The following is a 16,232-nucleotide window of genomic DNA, read 5'->3' as shown; positions in this document are numbered from 1 at the left end:
AAGACTTTTCAAACTGAAGGCAATATTCAGAAACACTGATGCGATGCACTGCCTCTCATAATCTGCTTGCTAGGAGGGGGCATCCAGAAAACCCACTTCTATACATAGACAAATTCTGGAGAGTGATGTACACTCCTAAAGAACATTAAGTGCAATCATTCAAATTGTAATATTAAAACATAGGAAAATAAACTGGAACAGGTTCTTCATAGCTCTTTCTCAATCAAAGCCAAAATATCACATTAGGGAATAGTCGTGGTTTAACCCCAGGCAGCAACCAAGCCTCATGCAGCCACTCAGTCACTGCCTGGCCAGGGTGACCGGAGAGAGAATTGGAAGGGCAAAATCTGGAAGGCTCTTGGGTTAAGATAAAGACAGTTTAATAGGGAAAGCAAAAGCCATGCACACAAGTGAAGAAAAACAAAGAATTAAGTCGCTGCTTCCTATGGGTAGGCAGGTGTTCCACCATCTCTATGAGAGCAGAGCCCCATCACACCTAATGGTGACTTGGGATGTCAAATGTCATCACTCTGAACATCCCCCCTTTCTCCTCCTCCCCACTTTAAATACTGAGCATGATTTGATATGGTGTGGAATATCCCTTGGTCAGCTGGAGTCACCTGTCCTGGCTGTATCTCCTCCCAACCTCCCATGCACCCACAACTTCCTTGCCAGTGTGACAGTATGAAAAGCAGAAGAGGCCTTGGCTGTGTAAGCCCTGATCAGCACCAACAAAAACATCTCTGTCCAGCACAAATCCAAAATACAGCCCCACACTAGACACTGTGAAGAAATTTAACTCTACCCCAGCTGAAACCACCACAGGGGTTCTGTAATGACTCAAAATATGTTTCAAAAGTGTGTATTAATTTTGCTGTCGCTGAGCCTACCTCACTTCAGAAGTGTCATAGGTTTGGAAACAGTAAGAAGAGATCAAAGTGGATACTTTTTGCATGAACATTTTAAGTTTTTAAAAACATACTATCCAAAACCAGAGTAATTTTTTCTTACAATTGCCTCTTTTGTTATTGGTACCTGGCCCCTCCTAATAGTCCTTGTGAGGTTTGTGTTCCTGCCAGGCCATAGCACATGCCTGGCCAACCCTGGCAGTGTCACAAGAGTTTCATAACTGGAAAATTAGCAGCTGGATAATAAATCACACTCAGATGGCTATGAAAGATGATGGTCTGTCCAGTTTCACAAGAATGTTTATAATTTTAGGAATCTCAAGGTTTTCTATGAGTTTGTGCAAACTACTTGGATGTAAGGTGACCTGTAAGCACAGACCTGACCATTAGAAGAGGCTTTGATACACTCAAACTTCATGGATAAAAAGCCAGAAAACAGACACATTCTGGTAATTTTCTTTTGTTTTGGTTTGGTGTTTTTGTTTGTCTTTTTGTTTGTTTGTTTGGTTTGGTTTAGCTTTTTGATTTTGGGTTTTTTTGGGGTGGTTTTTTTTTTGGTTTGGTTTTTTGGTTTTTTTTTTTCTTTTTTTTTTGCACTTTTTCTTTGTTTTGTTTTTATAGCATATCAGAAAGACAAACAAGTATTAACCAAATATAAATGGATATAGGACTGACTGCCTATTTTAATTGGGTTAATTAAAAGAGGAACCACTTTGTCATAGTTTTGTCAAAGACAATTGCTAATATTGACATCTGACTACAAAACATGATGAATTAAAAGTAACATTCATGCCCATATTATGTCTAGCCTAGTATGAGTATTGTCCATTTCAGCAGATGAAAGGAAGGGTTATTTGGTTAATATCAAATGCCATTTGTCCTTGTACTGCAGTTTCTACTACATTAGTTTTAAATACACCAGTGTGGATTGCTCATAATGGAGAAAAAGAAATTAAATATGAATGTATTACATGATTTTCCCATTGAACTTTTACATGTGAGTTTGACCATACTTCTGAACTATACTGACTTTAAATAACATCCTGAATTTCATCACTTTTATAAGCACTGTTCTAAAAAAACATTATAGTGCATCCATTAAATTTTTTAAAGTTGATTTTCATTCTTCTGACAATTGCTTCAGTCTAAGGCACCAGAATTTTTCTCTCTCTCCTTGCATGAGAAACTTAAGATAGTCAATGCTCATTTTGCAAGGCGCTGTATTGCATCTATCATTAAACATATTCAGGCCATCTTCCTGCACACAACACCCCCAGCTCCCTTGCCCAAAACAATAAATACATCAATCCTCCTGGGTGTTTACTATGGCAATGGTATTTCACCAAAATTGCATTTTTCTCTAGTAGGAAATCATCATAATTAGTATTTCAACAAATAATTATAACTTGGATTACAGGCTCACCCTTGAAATTAAATGGTGGTACAGCCTGCAAAACCAGACTAGGACATTCTGGGAATTAAGAGATGTTGCTGAAGGTATTTAGGAAATGCATGTGCTGGTAGTCACATCCCAGACTTTCTGGAGTAAACACTCCCTCTCCCACCACAGCCTTGGAAACAATGCTGGGAAGCTGAGAGGACTTCTAGGGCAGAGCCAAGGCCAGTCCTACCAACTTCTGCAGAGGAAAGGGATTTCATAACTACGGGGACAAATCCTGACATCTTCTGTCAGGCAGAATTTCTTTGCTGTCCGTGCAAGTTTTATTGGGCTGAGTTGTGGTGCAAGAAAAATACAGTTTTTAGTTATTTCCAGCAGAGATCTGTTTAGTGAAGTTCATGAAAGAGATGCATAATATGCCCATGGCTCTGGGCCGAGAAAAGAATTTGAAGTCTTGCAGATCTGGACCTCAAGCAGGGCAGGGGGTAGAAGAACTGGCTATTTTTGTCAAGATGTATTAAATGAGGAGTTATTACTTGTTTTCAGTAACAGCTGTTCAAAGCTGGTGGACATATTCCTACAGAATCCACAAAACAGCAGACTGGTAATTACACAAACGGAAAGGGAGTTGAAATATTAACATCCTGTTTAATTCATGACATGAATATAGATGCTATACTAAGAAAATAAAACTAAATTATTTCATTGTGCACAGCATGGATAGTATGAAAAGGTACAGTAAGTGCAAACAGTTTTAACAAACAGAAACACAGTTGCTTTATATAATAAAATAACTAAATATAATTCAGTTGCTTAATCTTAATAAGAACATTGATATTATAATGCTTTCTGAATTTAATAGAACTGTATATATAAATGGAGGATGTAAAATTATTGTAATTTAAAATTATGTTAAGTCTCTTAGATAAGTAAAGGCATTTACATTGCTATTATGAGTCTGTAGAATATTTTTATAATAATTGCTATTTTTCATTGTTAACCATATAGTATCTTGTTTTCTAAGTCATTGTATGCAGACAGAATGTACTTTATTAAGCACTATATATGCAATCTTTTTACAATTACATTTTATACTTGCGGGCATTTTATGTTTATTGTATGAATATAATTAAAGGACTGAAATGAAAACATCTTTTTCATGTCCCTTGTGAAACTTCACTGTCCAGACCCTCAAAAATGCCACCAAAAGGCAATCTAGTAACATCCAGTAAGAACATCTGAGATACCTAACAGACAAAATACTTCACAACAGCTAAACATTTAGTCCATTATGATTCATCATGATCCAGCAGCATCCCATTAATAAAAATAATTGATACATTCTTTAATATGGTCTCCTGCCATCTGCTTATTCCTGCTGCTAAGGCTTTGATTTATGGAAAGTGTTTTCAGAATGTTGCAAAATTGCTAGCAGGCATGATGATATCAGTTAAATCACTAAGAAGCTCTACAAAAACCTTTTAATGTACTAGATGTTCCCCAGACAATCTAGGATAAACAGAATATTGTATTTTAAGATGTAAAACATTTTTTAAAGCTGATAATTTGGTACATTTGGCACTTAAAGATACTCACTTAAGGAAGTTAGTTAAGGTTTCAGATTTCATTTTGAATTTCTAATATCAAAAGTGCTGCCTTCTTTAGAAGATATTTGGTGCTTTCTGTGCATGAAATGATGCAAAAGTTGCTGACTAGTAATACAAATTTCAACTAGTTTTGTAATAGTTTATCATTTCATGTAAAACAGTGCTCATTTTTTTGTGTACATCAGATAAACATTTTATTTGTACTAAAGATTTCTTCAGTCTCTTTATTTTTTCAAATAATTAAGACACCCCATCAGTATTAAAACTGAATATTATTATAAATATTATTTAAAGTTCAGTGATTATCTATGGAAAGAAGCTTTGCTTTTTTCCATATTTATTATGTACTTAGGATTTGACCATAAAAGGTACTCAGCTCCTTTGTGAAGGGACTGAAAGCCCCCACTTTGCTTTGTAGAAAGCCAATGCTCATCCTGTTCAGGACTCAGGGACTTAATGATTAAATAAACAATGACAGAAAATAAAACCAGAAGTTATTTCAGAGATTATAAAAGCCCTATATGATACACTGCTTGATTAAAAGTAGTGATGTTTGCAACTGACAGACAAACGGATTTAATGTCAGCATCATTTGTGGTGACAGCCAATGGGAGATTAGAGGAGAATGTATGAAGTTGTGATAATAATCAGATCAAAAGTCTAATTATAAAGGAGACTGCAGCAGTGAAGTATGCCAAGGCTTATTGGTTAAATCACTGGTACCCATCAAGTTAAATATATACCAGTTTCATTAATTGGCAACCACAAGACAAGTGTTCTATATTCAGAGTGGTGATGATTTTGATATAATCCACCACATTGTGGTTAAGTATATGATTCATGTAATAAGAAGAAGGTGCCTCCAGGCTATTGTTCCTACCATGGATTAAAATTTACATATTGCTTCTCCTTATGTCAAAACATCTGGTGCCTGCAAATGCTAACATTTCGTTAAAAAGTTTCACAAGATAGGAAAAGTGGATTGGAAACACTGCATGTGAATCATTCAAGCATTATAACGGAATAAGAAGCTGAGTTATGAACAGGCAGATTAAACAGTAGTATAGTCAAAGAGATTCATATGCTTATGAGTTCAAGACAACACTTTGTATGAGAAGGAGAAACGACTCCAATCATAGAAATAATCAGTGAGTTTTTTTTCAAATGTCACTGAGATATAAAATCTCAGACTCTCCAAACTGCATTTTCCTGCCCAAATAAGATCCCTGCGTCTAAGCATATATACTTAAGTGCTAAGATTGTGTCTAATACATTAATGTAATTCATGCTCTTTAAGATGTCGGCATCCTTACCTGCCATGAAGTTTCCTGACTCTTATATTTACTTTCCTATTTTACAGCAGTGTATATTAGGGTTGAATCTCAAAAGATTTCATTGGCAAATTATCTTAATTATCTTGCCTCCTTGGAAAACCTATGAGTCCTTACATTAGCACCTAGGACTAGACTTGAGATCTTTTCCCTTTGATTTCCAGGAGGGACTTAAGATATTAATTTTCAGTTATTGAAATTTTGTGGGGTTTTTTGTTTTTTGGGTTTTTTTGATGCTAGGTTGTCAAAAAAGTTACACACCACAGATTGCTGTGATTAGCAGACACATTTCTGTTGGAAACTTTCCTCTGTGTGAAAGGAGGCAATAAACAGTGTTTTCTGTGAAGGACCTTGATTCAAGCGATATCATATCTATTAATTTTCTGGAATCAATGCATAAATATTTCTAGATGGATGTTTTTCTTGCAAAAGAGGAACCATTCAAAAAGTAGTGGCTCTTCAAAGTGCTTTTGAATTTTTAAAACATAATCCTTGGATTAGAAATTTACTTTCAGGCTTCTAGAATTCTAGAATGTAACATTTATGTGGCCTGAATCACCACAAAATTGTACTTCAGGCATGACTCAGGACCCTCAAGTGTCTGTGAAACTGAGGCAGCAGGGACAGCATTTGCTCCATTGTGCAAACAGTCCCACTGCCAGAAGATTCAAATTAAACTGGTGGTGAGCCCCATGGGCCCGTGTCTCCAGGGAAGGACATCTATTCCCTGTCTCACTTTCCATCTGGGTTTCTTCTTCAGATGGCTGGTCACAGGGCTTCTAATCATCCTGCCTCAAATCCAGAGCTGGGTCACTTTTCAATCCTGCTGACATCCAACAGGTTCAAAATCTGCAAGTATAATACTGACATTACACGATCTGGTATTGGCCCCTGATACAAGCCAGGATTTGGCAACATACTTGAGCTCTTCTGCAGACCTCCCAGACTTCTGAGCCCAAGGAGATTTGAACAAGAGGGCAGCCAAAATCTCAGACCAAGAGTACTCCCTCCTACAAACCCTCTGAAAACATTAACTTTTTTTAAGGGTGGTTAACTGGAGTTTTGGTTGGTTTTTATTTTTAAGAATTTTACCGAAAAACATGTTTGTACATTGAATTTACTCCTAATGAGCCTGTCTTCAGTTCCTAAAGATTCAAAACTGTTTAAGTTTGATACTCAGAATTTGACAAAAATGTGTTAGCTAAAGTATTTTACATACTGTTCCAGGAGTAGGTTGAGTTAAAGGAAATATTTCTTTTGAAAACATAATGTGACAACCTTAAAAGTTCTTAACATAATATCTTTTTATCAATTAATTTTTCTGTGACCTGGGCACCTCGTGTCATTAGGGAGAGGAACCTCAAAAAAAGAAATAAAATTGTATTTCTACAGAGCCACTTGGAAAATAAAGGCAATAACAAAACTAATTGCAGAAATACCATTCCATCATTTCCTCTGGAAAATAGTTTCTACTGTAGAACAGTTAATATACAGAGCTAGCTTGCTATAAAAACAAACTGACAAAAAGCAATTTAGTCTTACTGCAAAGTAAAGTAAGGATGGTCAATTTTAAGCATGGACCAGAGAACTGGCTCCTGCAATAAGCACCCAAGGGACAGTGTCTCCGCTTGGAAATTTAAACTCCAAATTACTTTAAATTTGCTCTTTTGCAGTGGGCAGAGAATCCTTCAGGCAAGTGAAAGCAAAACGTGAGACAACTGAAGTTAAGGAGCATGGAAAACAAAGCAAGATACATTCTTGATCCCAAAATGTCACAAATGGGATGTACACCCAAAGGAAGATCTCTGCTCAAGGGCAAATATCATCCTGAGAAGCAGGCAGAGGAGTACCAGGCTGGGCTCTGGCAGAATCTGTCCCTTCCCAAAGGAAGGTAGCTTATTTCAGTGTATTTGCAGCTTTCAGTAGGGTAAGTTATGAATACCCCTTCTTGCCCACCTCTCACATTATTCTATTCTCTCCCTCTTCAAACTCTGCCTCATTCTGAAAGATAAAAAATATTGTCCCCTCCCTTCTTCACTGATCTTCCTCCCTAAGAGCCCGGTAGAAGTGTGAGGAGCATCAGCTCCTGCTTCTCAGGGAGCAGCTGCAGCTCCAGGTGAACCTGCCAGACCAGTCAGTGCTTTAACATGTTGGTAGCTCTGAAAGAATGTGAATATATTACTGATGACAAGTATTTATGTGATTATTTCAAAAGGCCAGATTGGGTTTTTAGATATCTTGATCTTAAAATTACTGAGCATGGGGGTAAAATAAACATATTTGCCCTTTAAGCCTTGTTGCTTCAGAAGAGCTAATTTAGTTTTGATGCTCAGTGTATTGAAATCCAGTAAGACATAGATATTTGCTTCCCTCAGACCCCTGAAGTCCCAAACTGGATGGTTGTTGGCTTCAGGCACTCTTATTGTTTCTAGGAGGTTCTCATGGCCTGCTAACCTTGCTGGTGGGACCAGATTTTGCATCAAGAGCATGTTGGCTTAACTGAGGATTTCCTTCTAAATAAGGGTTCATGCTTGCACTTTCAAAATTATTTTTTTGGATAATTAAGAAATATATGGTTATTACTGCAACCATCAGCCTCATGTCCTGTTTTGAACAGTAAAGTAATGCAGAGAATTAAGTAAATTACACACTAAAATATTTGCAAAAATATGCTTATTTGGACTTTCCCCTTCAAAGCCCATTTCCTGAAGCAGATGTCTGAAGTTTGAATACAGGCTATGAATTATTTCATTTTGGAGAACTAAGTTCTCAGCAAACTGAGAGCAAGTGATTCAGGACTATTCATTCAGTGGGATGGTAGCTTTTTAATTTTCTTTCTTTCTTTGCTTAACTGTATTGTAAAAGTGTTTTTGCTAAATGCCAGTAGCAGCCAAATAATTTAAATGTAGAAATAGAGACAGTGATGTGGTTTACAGCCAAATCAGACTTCTGGAATATATGGAAAAATATGGACACAGGTTTTGTGTACAGAAATAATTAAGGTCCTAAGTGTCCCTCTCAGATTCAGTCTGCTGGTATATGGAGCTAAGATGTTACTCAGAGAGCAGCACGAGGAACTGATCTTATAAAAAGCCTTGCAGCAGTATCACACTTTCCAAGACTTAATTCTTTTCTCATTTATGAAGTAACTTCATAAAGTTACATCACTTTTCTATTCCATTATTAGAGCCCATCTGCTATCAAGAAGGCTGTGGAAGCCCTGTTCCCATTTAGTGCAAGGTCCTGCGTTATCTCCTTTGTCTATAAAATGCAGGGATACTTAGGTCTGTATTATAAATAATAATACATGTATGCAATGGATGATTCTAATGATGTAGTTCAGTTTCAGGTTTTTACTGCCATTCATAAACTGCTTCAGCAGACTTGTTGTAATTTATGATATCAATAGAGCCCCTTAAATTACATCCTAGATTCTGCCATGTATTGCCCTATGAAAGAAAATGGCTTTGTATCCAATATCAGTGTAAGAGGAGTGCTAAAGGGAGAATGAACCAAAAGTCAAGTGCCCTTTATTGAGAGCGAAAATTGCCTTCATGGTGTGCAATATGTGAGAACTGAACACTTGAAAACAACTGCTGCAATCCTCAACTTAACTGTTTGCTTTGTAACTGTGTGGAGCTCCCAAACACTGGTTTGTGATAAGCTTGTCAGAGTCACAAGAAAAGTGAATGCATCTTTCACTGGGCTGTACTTTTTGGACCTGCAGCTTTTAACTCTGAGAATGTCAGGGTCAAAATACCTGCTTAACATTTTTGAATTGTCCAGTCTGATTCAGGATCTTCTATGTCTTGCAGGGACTGTCTACCATGCCATGACCTGTTGGGGGGGAAGCAGAGCTCCCAGGCTGAAAATAATCCTGAAGGCCATGTTGCCCAGAGTAGTGATGGCCCTTGTAAAAAAGCCAAATATGCTTGGGTGTAGCATGAATCTGCACTGACAGTTTTGAGTGTTTCCAGTCTTGACCCACGTACAAGTACAAGTTGTCTTTCTGCCTTTGTCAGGCAAGGGGATAAATCCCAATGCACCCATTAGAAGATGGATCACAGCATGGTAGGCTATTGCCTCCACAGTTTTTTTTCCCTTTATTCGTCTTCCTCCTGTAAAACCCTCTAAGGAGGTCAAGAACTGCAGGTGGTGAGGGGACTCTTCAAAACTAGCAGAGAGAACTGGCCAATTTAGCACTGAGTTATTTTAATTCAGGCGCTTTCTTCTTCTGCAATGCGTAAACCTTCCTTGAGCAGAGGACTCCTGGGGGTTGTGGCTGGAGGGGATCCATTACTGTCTTGGCTCCATCAAAGCTCTTCTGGGGACAGGGAGGTGACGTGGAGGCACTGAATCTTGCTGGGGGGACAGCTCATGTGGTTCCCCACCACATGAATGCTTTTATTCCTGTCTAAGGAATTATATTCCACTGCTAAAAATCAACAGAAAATGAAGTTTTACAGAAACTATACTTACAGAACCAGGAAAGCTTCTGATTTCAGAACTGCAAGCACATTCAGTTGTTTGTGTTTAAAATGCCATTTGTGTAACATATTAAAGCTGGATTCAGAAGAAACACTATAGCCAGGATACTGGCAAAAATATTTGAAATGTTAATTGGATTTTTAGTGGGTTTTTTTCTTACTATTTGCATGTACTTCCAATTTTTCAAAATATTTAAATGGAGTTTACCTTGATTTTTACCTCCAAGGAAAGGCAACTTTAGAGATGCTCTTTTGCACAAGGTGCAAAGCACAACCTTAGAAGATTTTATATATGGAGACAATATCTTTTAATTTTTAAGGTTGTTCAGCTGATAATGGAGGGGGAATAAACAGATCTGTTTTGTCTAAGCAACAAAGGAGACACGAAGAAAAGACTTGTTCTGAACATCCCATGTAAGTTTGAAAATATTTTGTCTTGATCTGAACATTGAGTATTAAATATACTGACACCTTGATATCAAAATGCAGCAGAGGCAAACAAGACATGACATATGAAAATTTCTTGGCTTTTTCGATAGTCTCTAATCCTATTGTACCTAACAATTTATATAGCAGAACATATCAACTCACAGGAATGTTATCTAGACTACTTTTTATTGCTTTTACTGTTTTCTTTCTTTTTTTTTGGTGCAATTTAATTCTAGTGGCACTGTGTAATTTTCATCAACAAAAGAAATGAAATGTATACAGTAGAAAATGGATCCCGTTTAAAATGGTCCAAGCTGTCAGATGTCCATTAATCTGTATATATTCCATGTAGGAAGTAGGAAGCAATAGGAGTTTTCACATTCTTTGTATTTAATATTTACCTGTGGGCATGTTTAAAAAAATTCTAATAAATCCACAGCTACTTACAATTTACAGAATGGGACTAATGCTGGTAGTTGATCCTAAACTGACACAAACCAGATATTCTCTTAATGTTACTCCAAGGAATTTTAAACTGACTCTGTTAAAGCCAAGGTTATTTGCCTTGGGGATGCCTAATGGAAGGGTTATTATAACACTGTCCACAAATAGGTGTCTTGAGAGAGCCAGGGCCATAATACTTCATTGACAGCTAATAGATTGTGCTATTGCTGTATCATAGTCATCTCTAAGGCCAAAGGTCACACCTCTTCCTTAATATTTAAATAAAGATACTTGACTAGAGCAGAAAACAGCTTATTGCCAGTGATGGCTGCTGCTCAATTTACAAGAACCTTTACAAAGTCATGCTAATTCCTGGCCTCCTTAGAATGCATGATAACCTTTCATAAATCCATCTTTTCCAGATGTCCTTGGAAATGACAGTTATAAAACTACAAATGATTTGTAATGCAAAATGGGACTGACAGACTTGAATATTAGTTCTCAGTGTGCTAAAATGACTAAAGACTATAGCTAACAGAAGACTTAAACTGCATCAATAAGTATCTGCCAAAACAGCTCATGAGTATCTTCAACATGTTCAGTAAAAGCTGGAAAATAAAGACTACTCATGATTGTAATATGACAAGTGGCAAATTTCCCTCTAAGGGTCTCAGAGCAGAACTTTGTGTCTGTGGGTCAGTCTGGAAGGCAGATTTTGAATTGCTCATGCTTCCAATTCAGCATTTCATTTCTCTGTATCTTCTCATTCATGAACAGGAGTTTTTATGAACCAAAGACAGTTTTTTATGAGATGAAATTCTATTTACATTTGCACACATCACAGTTCAAATTGGTTATAGAGTGTATTTAAATTTAGAAAGTGCTGCTGAAAATGCATTTTGTTAAAAAATAAATACTTATTCCACCTTTAGGGAGAATATCCTCTTCAAGGTTTTGAAAGTATATATATAACTAAGGTTTCTGAGTTTCACTAAAATACACCGTAATTTATATTTATGAATAATTTTGTTTTCTGTTACCACAGGGGAAGCTTTATAATACAGGAAAAAAAATTAAATAAACCTGTATAAAGATCCATGATTTTTTCAATAATTCCAGATGTCTACAGAAATCAACAGAAATAATAGTCATTGTCAAGGTTGTCTAGAAATGCAGTCTTCTAGCTAAGGCTAAAATTACTTTCTAATACTTAAAAAAATTAGGAGGAGACAAATCCAAGTCAGATAAAGCATTAGGGTACAGCAGCAGCTCATGGAACCAGCTGTAGGAGAGCTACCTGCATTATGGCTTCTATTCCTGACCCTTCTCTTTGATTTTCCCTCTTAGTTTCAATGTACTTGCTCATTTTTGTTCTCAGATCCTTTGTCTAAAAGACTCTAACCCTGGGAAGTATTAATTTTTGGAACTTGGAAGCACTCATTGAGTTAATGAAGTAGTAGATGAAGTAAATAAGAAATGTTATCCATCAGGTTAAGGATTTATGCTATTACAAAGTAATTTTGTTCATCTTTTCATATTGTTAAATCTATCTGGGAAAATAATAATATATATTAGAACAAAACACTTAGATTAATTGGTCACAAAAGTGTTCCTAGCTTTTGTTCATTTGGGAATTAGTTCACAATCCTAGTTTCTACAGTGTTATTTGTAATTCCCAAGTTTTATATGGATTATCAAAACATAATTGAACCAATTCTCTGTTCCCACATGCATTACCTCACCTGTACAGTTTTTCTTTCATGCCAACGATTGTTTGCCAGGACATAATGATTCCTGCTCCCAGACTGAATTGCTGAAAATTATTAATCAGTCACTCTGTAGTTTATGAAGAAAAACCTATTCATGTAGATATTAAGAAGCGGCATTAATAAAAAATAAATTTGAAAAATAACTCTTCAGCTTTTGATCTATTGTTTGTGAACCATGATCTGATTTTTCTCCTTGCTCTATTTTGTTTATTTCCATTAAAAATTCTGATTTTGTATTCTGAAACTCAGACACCCTCTCCATGATGTCAACTGTTATGATGAGTCAGGCAGGTAAGGGAATAAAGCCTGTGCAGTAATGATTTTGCTCCATCTATTCTTTCTATGGCTTTTGGTGTGACTTTTGGGGATGTTGTGTGCAGGGCCATGCGTTGGATTTGATGATCATCATGGATCCCTTCCAGCTCAGCTTGTTTGGCAGTTCTGTGATTCTGTTGATCCAGCTGGAAGGTCTTTTCTCAGCTGTCACTATTAGTTCACTCTCACTGCATGTCCTTTCCCTTCTCCTCTGGGACCTTCCAGCTTGCCTCTCCACAAAATTTATTGCAAGCCATAGCTAGACCAACAATGCCAAGAGGAGGAGGACATGGATTTCGACAAGTGCTCCGGGTGTCTGAGGACCGCCATGAGTTTGGAAGGTGTGGCATGCTCACGAAAGGAAACAGTGTGTGTTGGCATAACCTTGTTTGCAAAACAGCTACAGGAATTTGAGGTGAAGCCACACTTTAGATGTTGGTAGCCACTCTTCAGGCTTCTTAGCAGGAAATCCAGTAGTGGACTCAGGTGCAAGGAAAACCAGGTCCCCTTGAGTGAAGCTCTGTAGAGGCCATAGTGAAGGTGAACAGCAATAGCCTCAGAAACAGCCTCACACACCTTGCAAGCAAATGTCTCCCTTCTGTGGTGCAAGCATGTGAAGCACATACAGACCAGGGAGACAGAGGAGCAGAGGTTTGGGAATGCCACAAAATATTGCCCAGATGTTTAAGGATATTTTTAGGTGTGCAATAACACTAACATAAATTTAATGATTACTGGGGCATTCTTTCATGTTTACACAGGAATATTTGTGCCTGGTGGTTGTAATAGTGATAAAAAGGATAAAAATATTTTCTAGGTGTTTTCCCTGACAATTCAAGTAATGATGATGTACACAGTTAACCTATTTCTCCAAAAAGTATACTCCCTTACATATTCCTCTCATTTGAGGGTTGTAAGAGCAGAGTGTTTGCCTTCACAGATGTTTAAGAAAAATGTACTCAAAAAGTAAGCAAAATTATTCTCTGTTATTTTAAGTTTACAAAGTTCAGTTTGTATTATCAGAAAATAAAATATAAAAGTGTGAAAAAAATAGCACAGTGAGAGAATCCTTAGGTTTGGGATTCCTAAATTCCAGAAAACAATCTCTGAACTTGCCACATGTACTTGGAGATGAAAAAGAAAGGGAGGGAGTATTGGATGGCTACATATGAAATGGTTTTACCCTGCCAACCTGTTCTAAACCACAAATTCAATTTCAGTAAGAAAATTGAAACCATGTGTCTCTTTGTTGGAATGATTGGTAAATTACTCTTGGTTAACCATTTTCTTCCTGCTCCTCCCCAATATGGTATCTTTCCTCGATTTTTAAACATTTTTGCAGGACTAGCAATGAATCTTTTCATGTTTAAAAGATCAGCACATATTTTATGCACGAAGATTGCAATGCCAAATAAATTTCTGCAGTAGACCACCTCCAGCAATACTCTGAATAATATTTAGAGAGGAGTCCACCTACAGGGGAAAAGTAGCCCAGACACCTATCTGATCAGAGATGATGAGGCAAAGATGATGAAGTTATTCACTAAAGTAGACTCTGTAGTTCTTCTGCCATAAGCAATATATTCACGAAACTGATTGATAAGACTTGTTTTCATGCAATAACATTTGAAGGATGAAAAATGAAAATTGAAGATACACCATATAAGAGTAAATGTGATCCAAACACAAAACCAGGTGGCTGAGAGGAGATAATACAGCATATAAACTATACCATTAACTTGTCCTTTGTCTTCCAAAAGAAAAAACAGAAAGTTAAAAAAATTGGAGGTTTTACTCCCTTCTTATTTTCCTTGCTAACCCAAACCACTATGTACTTTTTTCCTTGATGTCCTATTGTCACCTAGAAAACAAAGCTATAGGAATAAACTTTATGTCATTAAAATGGAATTCATTGAAAAAGTTAAATGCTCTCATTGCAAATTCCAAAGTGCCAGCTGTCCTATTCATGGGCTTGCTGAAATACCGACACACAAGTAACAAGTGGGTTATCTTGGTAAATTGCTGAGAACTGTTGGTAAAATTCATGAAAGAACTGTGAATAACCCATGTGGTGAATGGGGTCGAGAAATCACATCATCTTCATCTATCTGAGGACAGCTTAATTCATTCATATGAAGAAATTAAAGGTGTATGAAGGGGATTAAGGCAAAAGCTGAAAATAAAAATAGATCTGCAAAATGTTAGATCTCTCCTAGCCTCAAAAGAGATCAATTAAATCTTTACAAGAGAAAAGGCACTGAAGAGGTCTCCTGTGAAGCCAGCAAAAGTCTGAAGTGTAATATTTTGGAAATACCATAAATTAGGGAGAATACAATGTGTTATTTTTACATGCTGCAGAACTCCACAGCTCCACCTCCTTTTCCTGTTAAAAATGCTACCCAAATAGTTTAATACTCAAAACTCTTTGACACAGTGTCCTGGATTTTAACACCTTCTGCCTATTGTATTTTCCATGTCTGCAGCAGTTCCAGAAATCAGTCCCTTCAGTGTTATTATTCTCCATAATCAGAGAGGAGTGATTGATTCCTTTATAAATTATGTGTACCACATGGCAGACTGGCTGGTAAACACTGTGATAGTAAACAGGCCTTCTCTTTAAACTTTATTTTTGAGAATCCTGCACAAAGAGTTTAAATTTCTGATTAACTGCTTGCTCCTTCTCTAATTAGCATTAACACTAAAAACACTATTCACTCTTCATATTTGCTCATCTCCTTATCTTAGATTAACCACTGTTTAATATGTGGTTAAAATTATTCTGCACATCATCAACTGATCTATGTGAAACAGCACAGAGAACAAAAGAAGCTTAATCTTCCATGAAGCTTCAGTCAAGTGAAACTGTACATAATCCAGAGACAAGTTTCTTTTCGATAACCTGCACTTAATACACAGTGCATGTCCCCTCTCTCTCTGCCCCTGCGTTATTTTGAATCTGCTTATTAAAACAAAAAGTAGCTCTGATTAATACTATTAACATTTTGCTAGATTTCACTCACTTTGGGCCTAATTGTGCCAACTCTTTGCATTGGGCATAACAGCTGAGCTGTCCCATGGACACAACACCATGCTCACAGACATGGCAGCGGCAGGATCAGTACATCCAGAAGATAGAAGACTTTGTGAAATGAGACTTTCAATAGTGACTGTAGCTACAAATGCCTTGAGACAAATAGTTGTCATTTGGGCTGCTAAGACAAAAAAGAAATTGAAAAGATAAACAAAATACCTCCCGTAAACAACTAAAGCAACCGGACAAATATATGGAATTACTAAAGTGTGACAGCACCTTCTTGTTGGGGAGAATCTAAGTTGCATCACCTGCATTTTTCCAAATTCTTCACTTGAGTAGGCCAGGGGTCTCAAGAAACAGGAGCAGTAAAACTACCCAAATTTTCTCTGACTTGAAATACTTTATATTTTAAAAAAGTCACATGGGATTTATAGCAACCTTAGTTTCTAGTGTCACGTCCCGCAGTGCACTGCTGCAGAACGCGGTTTAGCCTGAGGCAGCAGCGGGGT

This window comes from Geospiza fortis, unplaced genomic scaffold, assembly GCF_000277835.1.
Source record: "Geospiza fortis unplaced genomic scaffold, GeoFor_1.0 scaffold195, whole genome shotgun sequence".
Taxonomy (NCBI): domain Eukaryota; kingdom Metazoa; phylum Chordata; class Aves; order Passeriformes; family Thraupidae; genus Geospiza; species Geospiza fortis.
This window is presented reverse-complemented; position numbering follows the sequence as displayed.